Source organism: Chiloscyllium plagiosum, unplaced genomic scaffold (assembly GCF_037043375.1).
Source record: "Chiloscyllium plagiosum isolate Xiang-an unplaced genomic scaffold, Cpla_swu_hap1 HiC_scaffold_35, whole genome shotgun sequence".
Taxonomy (NCBI): Eukaryota; Metazoa; Chordata; class Chondrichthyes; order Orectolobiformes; family Hemiscylliidae; genus Chiloscyllium; species Chiloscyllium plagiosum.
The window spans coordinates 49,340,665-49,348,655 of record NW_028270173.1 but is presented as its reverse complement, the minus strand read 5'-3'; the positions used below and the strand labels follow the sequence as shown (position 1 = coordinate 49,348,655).

The window sequence follows — 7,991 nt, the reverse complement described above, 5'->3', positions numbered from 1 at the left end:
ATAAAAAAAAGGGTGGCGTTCCCAGGATGAGGCTATCCCATTGCACTTCGGGTGTGCTGACGCCTGCGATGTCCCCAAATGCGGGATACTCGACTGCAAAATTTGTGGTAGTGGGGGACTGCGTTCGCGCTCTCCCCTGATTTACAAACCAATGGCAGAATCTGAATTGCGATTTTTCTGGAGGCAGTGCTGTTATGCTGCGGCTTGTCTTGTCACTGCTACGTTAACACCCAAGTTTGCTCGGGCAGTCTTTGGTATACCTTTCTTCCCTCTCCAAGCAAGAGCCGTCCTAACTTTACAACCGTAAAGCCCACCAAACCTCTGCTGCATTTGCGACCATTTCCCTCTAATTCCTCACTATATCTCTCAACATGCTGCTTAACCACCTTCGCTCTTAACTGCTCTCAGTCACCATCTGCTCCATGTCTTACCACCGTTTGCTTCTTCGCCAACCTATCAAGCAAGGGCACCAACACCCTGAGCTACAAAGTGCAAAGTCCAGCCCACCTCACGCCTGGGGGGAGCAATGCCTCATCTTCCGCCTTCGGACCCTCCAACCACACAGCATCAATGTTGACTTCACCCGTTTCCTCATCTTCCAACCCCCACCTCATCTCAGACCCGACCCTCCACTTGACTTGTCCCACCTGTCCATTTCCTTCCCACCTATCCACTCCACACTGACCTATCCCCATCAATGCTCCCCAACCCCCACCCACTTGCATGTACCTATCACCTTCACAGCAAGCTTCCCCCAGCTCCACAACCACCTCCAGTCCAATTACCGCTTTCGCTCCGCTCCAAGTCTCCAGTCTGCTCCAATTCAGCTCTCAGTCTTTCTGTACTGATCCAGGCCTCAGCCATCCTGTACTGATCCAGGCCTCGAATCCTGCCCCAACCAGATCTCAGCCATTCTGTACTGATACAGGCCTCTAATCCACTCCAGTCCAACTCTCAGCCATTCTGTACTGATACAGGCCTCTAATCCGCCCCCATCCAGCTCTCAGCCATTCTGTACTGATACAGGCCTCTAATCCACTCCAATCCAACTCTCAGCCATTCTGTACTGATCCAGGCCTAAATCCGCCTCCATCCGGCTCTCAGCCATTCTGAACTGATACAGGCCTCTAATCCGCCCCCCGCCCCCCATCCAGCTCTCAGCTATTCTGTACTGATCCAGGCCTCGAATCCGCCCCCATCCAGCTCTCAGCCATTCTGTAGTGATCAAGGCCTCAAATCCGCACACATCCAGCTCTCAGCCATTCTGAACTGATACAGTCCTTCTAGATTATCTTAGATTACTTACAGTGTGGAAACAGGCCCTTCGGCCCAACAAGTCCACACCGACCCGCCGAAGCGCACCCACCCAGACCCATTCCTCTACACCTAACACTACGGGCAATTTAGCGTGGCCAATTCACCTAACCTGCACATTTTTTGGACTGTGAGAGGAAACTGGAGCACCTGGAAGAAACCCACGCAGACACGGGGAGAATGTGCAAACTCCACACTGTCAGTCACCTGAGTCGGGAATTGAACCCAGGTCTCTGGCGCTGTGAGGCAGCAGTGCTAACCACTGTGCCACCGTGCCGCCCCGTCCTCTAATCCGCAACCCCGCCCCCAATACAGCTCTCAGCTATTCTGTACTGATCCAGGCCTCGAATCCGCCCCCATCCAGCTCTCAGCCATTCTGTAGTGATCCAGGCCTCAAATCCGCACCAATCCAGCTCTCAACCATTCTGTCCTGATACAGGCCTCTAATCCACTTCAATCCAGCTCTCAGCCATCCTGTACTAATTCAGGCCTCGAATCCACTCCAATCCAGCTCTCAGCCATTCGAGACTGTTGCAGCTCTCCATCGGCTCCTCTTCAGCTCTCAGCTGCTCCGCACTGATCCAAGCCTCTGGCTCACTCTGTTCTGCCTCACATCTGCTCCACACTGATCCAGGCCTCCAGCCCACCCTGTTGTGCCTCTCAGCCTCTCCACACCACACTAGGCCTCCAGCCCACTCTGATCTGCCTCTCAGCCTCACCACACCACACTAGGCCTCCAGTCCACTGTGTGCTGGGTCACAGCAGCCCCGCACTGATCCAGGTCTCCAGCCCACTTTGTTCTGCCGCACAGCTGCTCCGCAGTAATCCAGATATCCTAATTTAATCTTGTCCCATTTGCCAGCACTTGGCCCTTATCCCTCTGAACCCTTCCTATTCAGATGCCTTTGGCATGTTGTACTTGTACCAACCCCCATCACTTCCTCTGGCAGCTCATTGCGTCCACGCAGCACCCTCTGTGTGAAATAGTTGCCCCCTAGATCCCTTTGAAATCTTTCTCTTCTCACCCTAAACTATGCCCTCTAAATTTGGAATCCTTTACCCCAGGGAAAGCAGCAGGTAAATCAGACACGGAAGAAAAGGACGATTACATTTTAATCACAGGCCAGTTTATTTTACACAGAGGGTGGTGAGTGCTCGGAATGTGCAGCCAGACGAGATGGTGGTCTCAGTTTCGTGTCTCATCCAACATCATGTTGAGAAATATGTTTCCCTGGCACCTTTAATCTTGTATGTGATTTCAACCTGAAGTCACTAATCTGATTGAAGAGAGATTTGCAAAGCTGCAGCTAAACATTGTAGAAAGTCGAGGTAAATTGGTTTTAAAAAATGCTTCTAGTTTCACAATCAAAGATTGTAAGTTGCTTTTATTCGCGTTGACATCAAATTCGGACGAGTGTTTGAAAACAAAGTTGGAACTTTCCCTCCTGTTTTTCCGCGAATCAGGAGGCAGCCTGAAGGAAACAGGGGCGGGGCGCGTCCTTTTAAGGGATAGATGCAGATAAGCAGCGCAGGCGCAGCCGTGGGTGGTATTTGAGTAAAACGGGAGTCCTGGAGACATTCGGTGATCCATTTGAAGAATGAAGCTGATCGACAGGCAGGGCAGGTTGAGGAAGTGAATGTTCGATGTTGCAAAAGTGAGTGAGTGTGAGAGTGAGAGGGAGCGGCTGTTGTGGGGTGTGAGCGAGTGTGAGTGCTGAGCATACTTACCTGGCAGGGGAGATGACATGATCAGTGCGGTGGCGCTCCCAGGACGTGGCTATCCCATTGCACTTCGGGTGTGCTGACGCCTGCGATGTCCCCAAATGCGGGATACTCGACTGCAACATTTGTGGTAGTGGGGGACTGCGTTCGCGCTCTCCCCTGATTTACAAACCAATGACAGAATCTGAATTGCGCTTTTTCTGGAGGCAGTGCTGTTTTGCTGCGACTTGTCTTGTCACTGCTACGTTAACACCCAAGTTTGCTCGGGCAGTCTTTGGTATACCTTTCTTCCCTCTCCAAGCAAGAGCCGTCCTAACTTTAAAACCATTAAGCCCACCAAACCTCTGCTGCATATGGGACCATTTCCCTCTATTTCCTCACTATATCTCTCAACATGCTGCTTAACCACCTTCGCTCTTAACTGCTCTCAGTCACCATCTGCTCCATGTCTTACCACCGTTTGCTTCTTCGCCAACCTACCAAGCAAGGGCACCAACACCCTGAGCTACAAAGTGCAACGTCCAGCCCACCTCACGCCTGGGGGGAGCAATGCCTCATCTTCCGCCTTCGGACCCTCCAACCACACAGCATCAATGTTGACTTCACCCGTTTCCTCATCTTCCCACCCCCACCTCATCTCAGACCCGACCCTCCACTTGACTTGTCCCACCTGTCCCAAAACAGCTGATATTTTATCTCTAATATTTCGTACAAGATTCCAGAAACTTCCTCACGTGCCTCCTTTAGCGTTCTGGGATATTTCCCCATCAGATCCGGGGGACCTGTCCACCTTAATGCTTTTTAAAGGCCCCCAACCCCACCTGTTGTTTAATGTTGAGATGCCCGGAGTACCAACATACCTGTCCCTAAACTCCCCATCCACCATGCCCTTCTGCTTTGTGAATACTGGTGCAAAGTATTCGCCACCAACATCACCCACTTCCACCAGCCCCACACATAGATTTAGGTTCTGTTGTGTCACGTGTACTCAAGTACAGGAGTACGGTGGAAAGTATATAATGTCGCCACACACGGGGTCACCTTCCAAATAAACTTTAGTACTAACTATTAAAAGTTTAAACGAAAAACACCACCCAACACCAGGTTATAGTCCAACAGGGTTTATTTGGAAATACAAGCTTTCGGAGCACTGCTTCTTCAGGTGGTTGTAGAGATACAAGACACAGAACTTGTACCAAATACACCGGCGTCTCCAAATCATCACCGAACATAGTTCGTGGCTGGGGATCAGCCCTTGATCGCGGATTGAGGATCAGCCCTTGATCGCGGATTGAGGATCAGCCCTTGATCGCGGATTGAGGATCAGCCCTTGATCGCGGATTGAGGATCAGCCCTTGATCGCGGATTGAGGATCAGCCCTTGATCGCGGATTGAGGGTCAGCCCTTGATCGCGGATTGAGGATCAGCCCTTGATCGCGGATTGAGGATCAGCCCTTGATCGCGGATTGAGGATCAGCCCTTGATCGCGGATTGAGGATCAGCCCTTGATCGCGGATTGAGGATCAGCCCTTGATCGCGGATTGAGGGTCAGCCCTTGATCGCGGATTGAGGATCAGCCCTTGATCGCGGATTGAGGATCAGCCCTTGATCGCGGATTGAGGATCAGCCCTTGATCGCGGATTGAGGATCAGCCCTTGATCGCGGATTGAGGATCAGTCCTTGATTGTAGAGTTGAGTCTTTCATACCCAGAGCCAGCTACCAGGCAGGGATCAGCAAACAATCTGGCGCCTTCGGTGACCTGTGGGGAAAGGAAACAAAGTGGTTAAGGTTTCAACTTGCATCTGAACAGCATTAACACGGACGCACTGCTCGAGTAACTAACGTAACTAACTCAGTCAGAACAGAAAAGTGTAGTTCAGTTGGAAACTCCCGACTCGAAACCGGTTACTTTCTGAGCTAACCTTTCAATAAAAGGGGGAAGTAAGATGGAAGAGAATGGCAGAAGATAGGGTAGAAGTAGCAAGGTAGAGATTGACAGCCGAAAGAGGGAAGGAATGAAGGTAGTCCAAGTGAAGAGAGCGCTTAGCTTGGGGAAAGCCTTTGCTTGATGCAGCCGTCCGAGTGGTTGGTGTCCTCGAAGAGTCCCAGCAGGCAAAGTCTGGCTGGCCTCTTGCAGGACCATGGGGGCCGAGCTCTGGAAGCGCAGGTGGGTCTTGAAGCCCTGGGCGATGTCCCGTAGCGGGCGCTGGAAGGGCAGCTTGCGGCTCAGCAGCTCGGTGGGGTTCTGGTAGCGGCGGATCTCTGGCAGTCCCACGGTCCTTTCCCCTCCCGGTGAACTTCCGCGCCGTCTGCTTCGTCCTCGCCCATCCCCACTCTCTCCCATCCCCATCCTGGTCCAAGAGGTTTATTTGGATCACTAGCTTTCAGAGTGCTGCTCCATTATCAGGTTGCTGTGGAGAATAGGACCAAGACACATCACTTATCGTGAAGGATTACAGTGTGATGCAACTGAAATGATATATTGAACAAACTTGGATTGTTGTTAAGTCTTTCATCATTTAGAATATTTTGATTCATTAATACGTAAATCCCAGAACTTCTTTTAAGTCACCTTTTCAAGATAACTTTAGGTTTCATAACAAATGGTGATAATTCAGCTCAGACAATGCATTAAAGGGGTGAGGTTAGAGTCTGTCTGTATCCCAACCTTTCCTGAAGAAGGGCTTATCCCCGAAATGTCGATTCTCCTGCTCCTAGGATGCTGCCTGACTTGCTGTGCTTTTCCAGCACCACACTCTCGACTCTGATCTCCAGCATCTGCGGTCCTTACTTTCTCGCATATATCCCAATTTTGAGTCAGACTGGTTTTATTTCCAAAGTGGAATTTACAAAATGTTACATATATTGACTGCCTGCAGATTATGCATTTTGTGAGCAAAATAGAATGTATCTGCAAATATAATTCTGCCAATACAAATTCACCCCATCGACTAATATGTGTGTGCACGTCTTTCAGAGAGAGAGCGAGGGTATGTGCGTGTGAGTGGGTGAGTGTGAGTGAAAGTGAGAAAGTGTGTGTTTGCATGTGTGAAAGCTTGGTGAAAGTGTGTATGTGGATGTGATGGAGTATAACTGAGAGGGTGTGAGTATGGGAGGTGTATGTTTGTGTGTATGAGAGAGAGCTTGTGTATAAGAGAGGATCTGCATGACTGTGTGAGGATGTAAGAGTGTTTGTGTATGTGTGAGAGAGTGTGTATCGTGTAGTGGGGTCACCTGTAGTCCAGGTTGAAGCCATCCCCATGGGTACCGAACTTAGTTATCAGCCTCTGCGAGGCCACTCTGATTTGTTGTAGATCCCAAAGTCCTCCTTGGAGGATGTTCACTCGATGATCTGAGGCCAAATTTCCCTGACTGCTGAATTCTGGGAGGGAACACCCCTGCCTGGTGATTGTTGTGCGGTGTCATCTGTTGTTGTAGCGTCTGCTTGGTCTCACCAATGAACCATACCTCAGGGCATCCTTGCCTGCAGTGTATGAGGTAGACAGCGCTGGCCGAGACAAAGATTGTGATACAGCCAGACCTGCTGCGTACACGGTGCGTGGTGTCCCCACGTATAATGGTGGTATCCGTGTCGACACTCTGACATGTGTTGCAGGGTTGCCATGATAGGGCTGTACAGTGTTGTGGTCGATGTTATCCTGCAGGCTGGGCAGTTTGCTGTGAATAATGGTCTGTTTAAGGTTTGGCAGTTGTCTAAAGGTGAAAAGTGATGGCGTAGGGAAGGTCTTGGTGATAACGTGTTACAAGCTGTGAAGAACATGGTGTCGTTTTTCACCAGCCTGAAAAAGAAGCCCTTAACTCCACTCGTTATTTCTTGCCCAATAGTCAATTCTGTAGCCAGGTCAAAATGCGCCAATGTGCATCGATGAGAGCATCCTAACCAAACCCACCCCCTACCTACACTATAACCCTGCATTTCCCAGTGGCAATGCACCCTAACCTGCACGTGTTTAGACTGTGGAGGAAACCCACACAGACACAGGGGGAAGGTGCAAGCTGCACACAGACAGTTGCCGGAGGGTGGAACCGAACCTGGATTCTTGGCGCTGTGAGGCTGCAGTGCTAACTACTGAGTCACTGTACCACCCGGGTTTCTATATCATTGATTCAGGTTAAGGAGCTGCCACAGCCAGGAAATGATGTCAAGCTCGGAGTTTATACTGTGGAGTGTTGGGTTCGGACAACTCCAGAGGAAACCCTGACAATTATTGCTTGGGAAAGAGCATGGAACTTTGGAGGATTTGTTCCCACGTCGTGTTGCAGGTAGGGAATTCCCCACAGAATGGAGCGTTTGAAGCAGTCTCCATCCATCCTTCTCACAGAAAGTTTGATGCATTCGTGACGGAAAAGGGAAAAAGAGCGTGGCTTGTTGGGGAGGCGATGGGATATTGGTACTAACCACAGCTCAGGAGATGTTCTGAGGCGCAGGTTCCAATCCCCTTGTGACAGATGCTGGAATTTGAATCCTAAAAATAAATCAGGAATTAGATGTCCTTAAAGGTTAGATTTTGAAGTATCATTGTTAAAGGGATTATGATGGTAGTGCGAGTAAATGGGAACTGTTCAATCAGCCATGGCTACATTAAATGGCGGGCTAAATGGTCTGCTGTCCCTGTGTTCCCTGGGGATGAGAGGTGGTAATCACAACAGAATCAGGTTTGTGAGATGTTCTGATAACAACGTAGGAAAACGTGAGGACTACAGATGCTGGAGAGTCAGAGATGAAGAGTGTGGCCCTGGAAAAGTACAGCCAGTCAGGCAGCATCCGAGGGGCAGGAGAGTGGACGTTTCAGGCATAAGCCCTTCATGAGGAAGGGCTTTTCACTTGTTTTTGTGCTGGAACTTCAACTGGCCGGTATGTGCAGTGCAGGGGTTACTCCAGCAGAGGGAGGCAGTGGTCCATCTGCTGCGGTCTGTGGCGCTGACTGTGACT

The 7,991-nt window shown here is 50.3% G+C and overlaps 1 non-coding gene and 1 pseudogene across 1 annotated transcript; both read left to right on the top strand.

Moving 5' to 3' along the window:
• LOC148140814 (U1 spliceosomal RNA) lies at window positions 1-139 on the top strand (annotated as a pseudogene).
• Window positions 140-3,034: 2,895 nt separating this feature from the next.
• LOC148140813 (U1 spliceosomal RNA) lies at window positions 3,035-3,198 on the top strand. Its single transcript, XR_015753200.1, has one exon. It is a non-coding gene; the product is annotated as a U1 spliceosomal RNA (small nuclear RNA).
• Window positions 3,199-7,991: the final 4,793 nt, after the last annotated feature.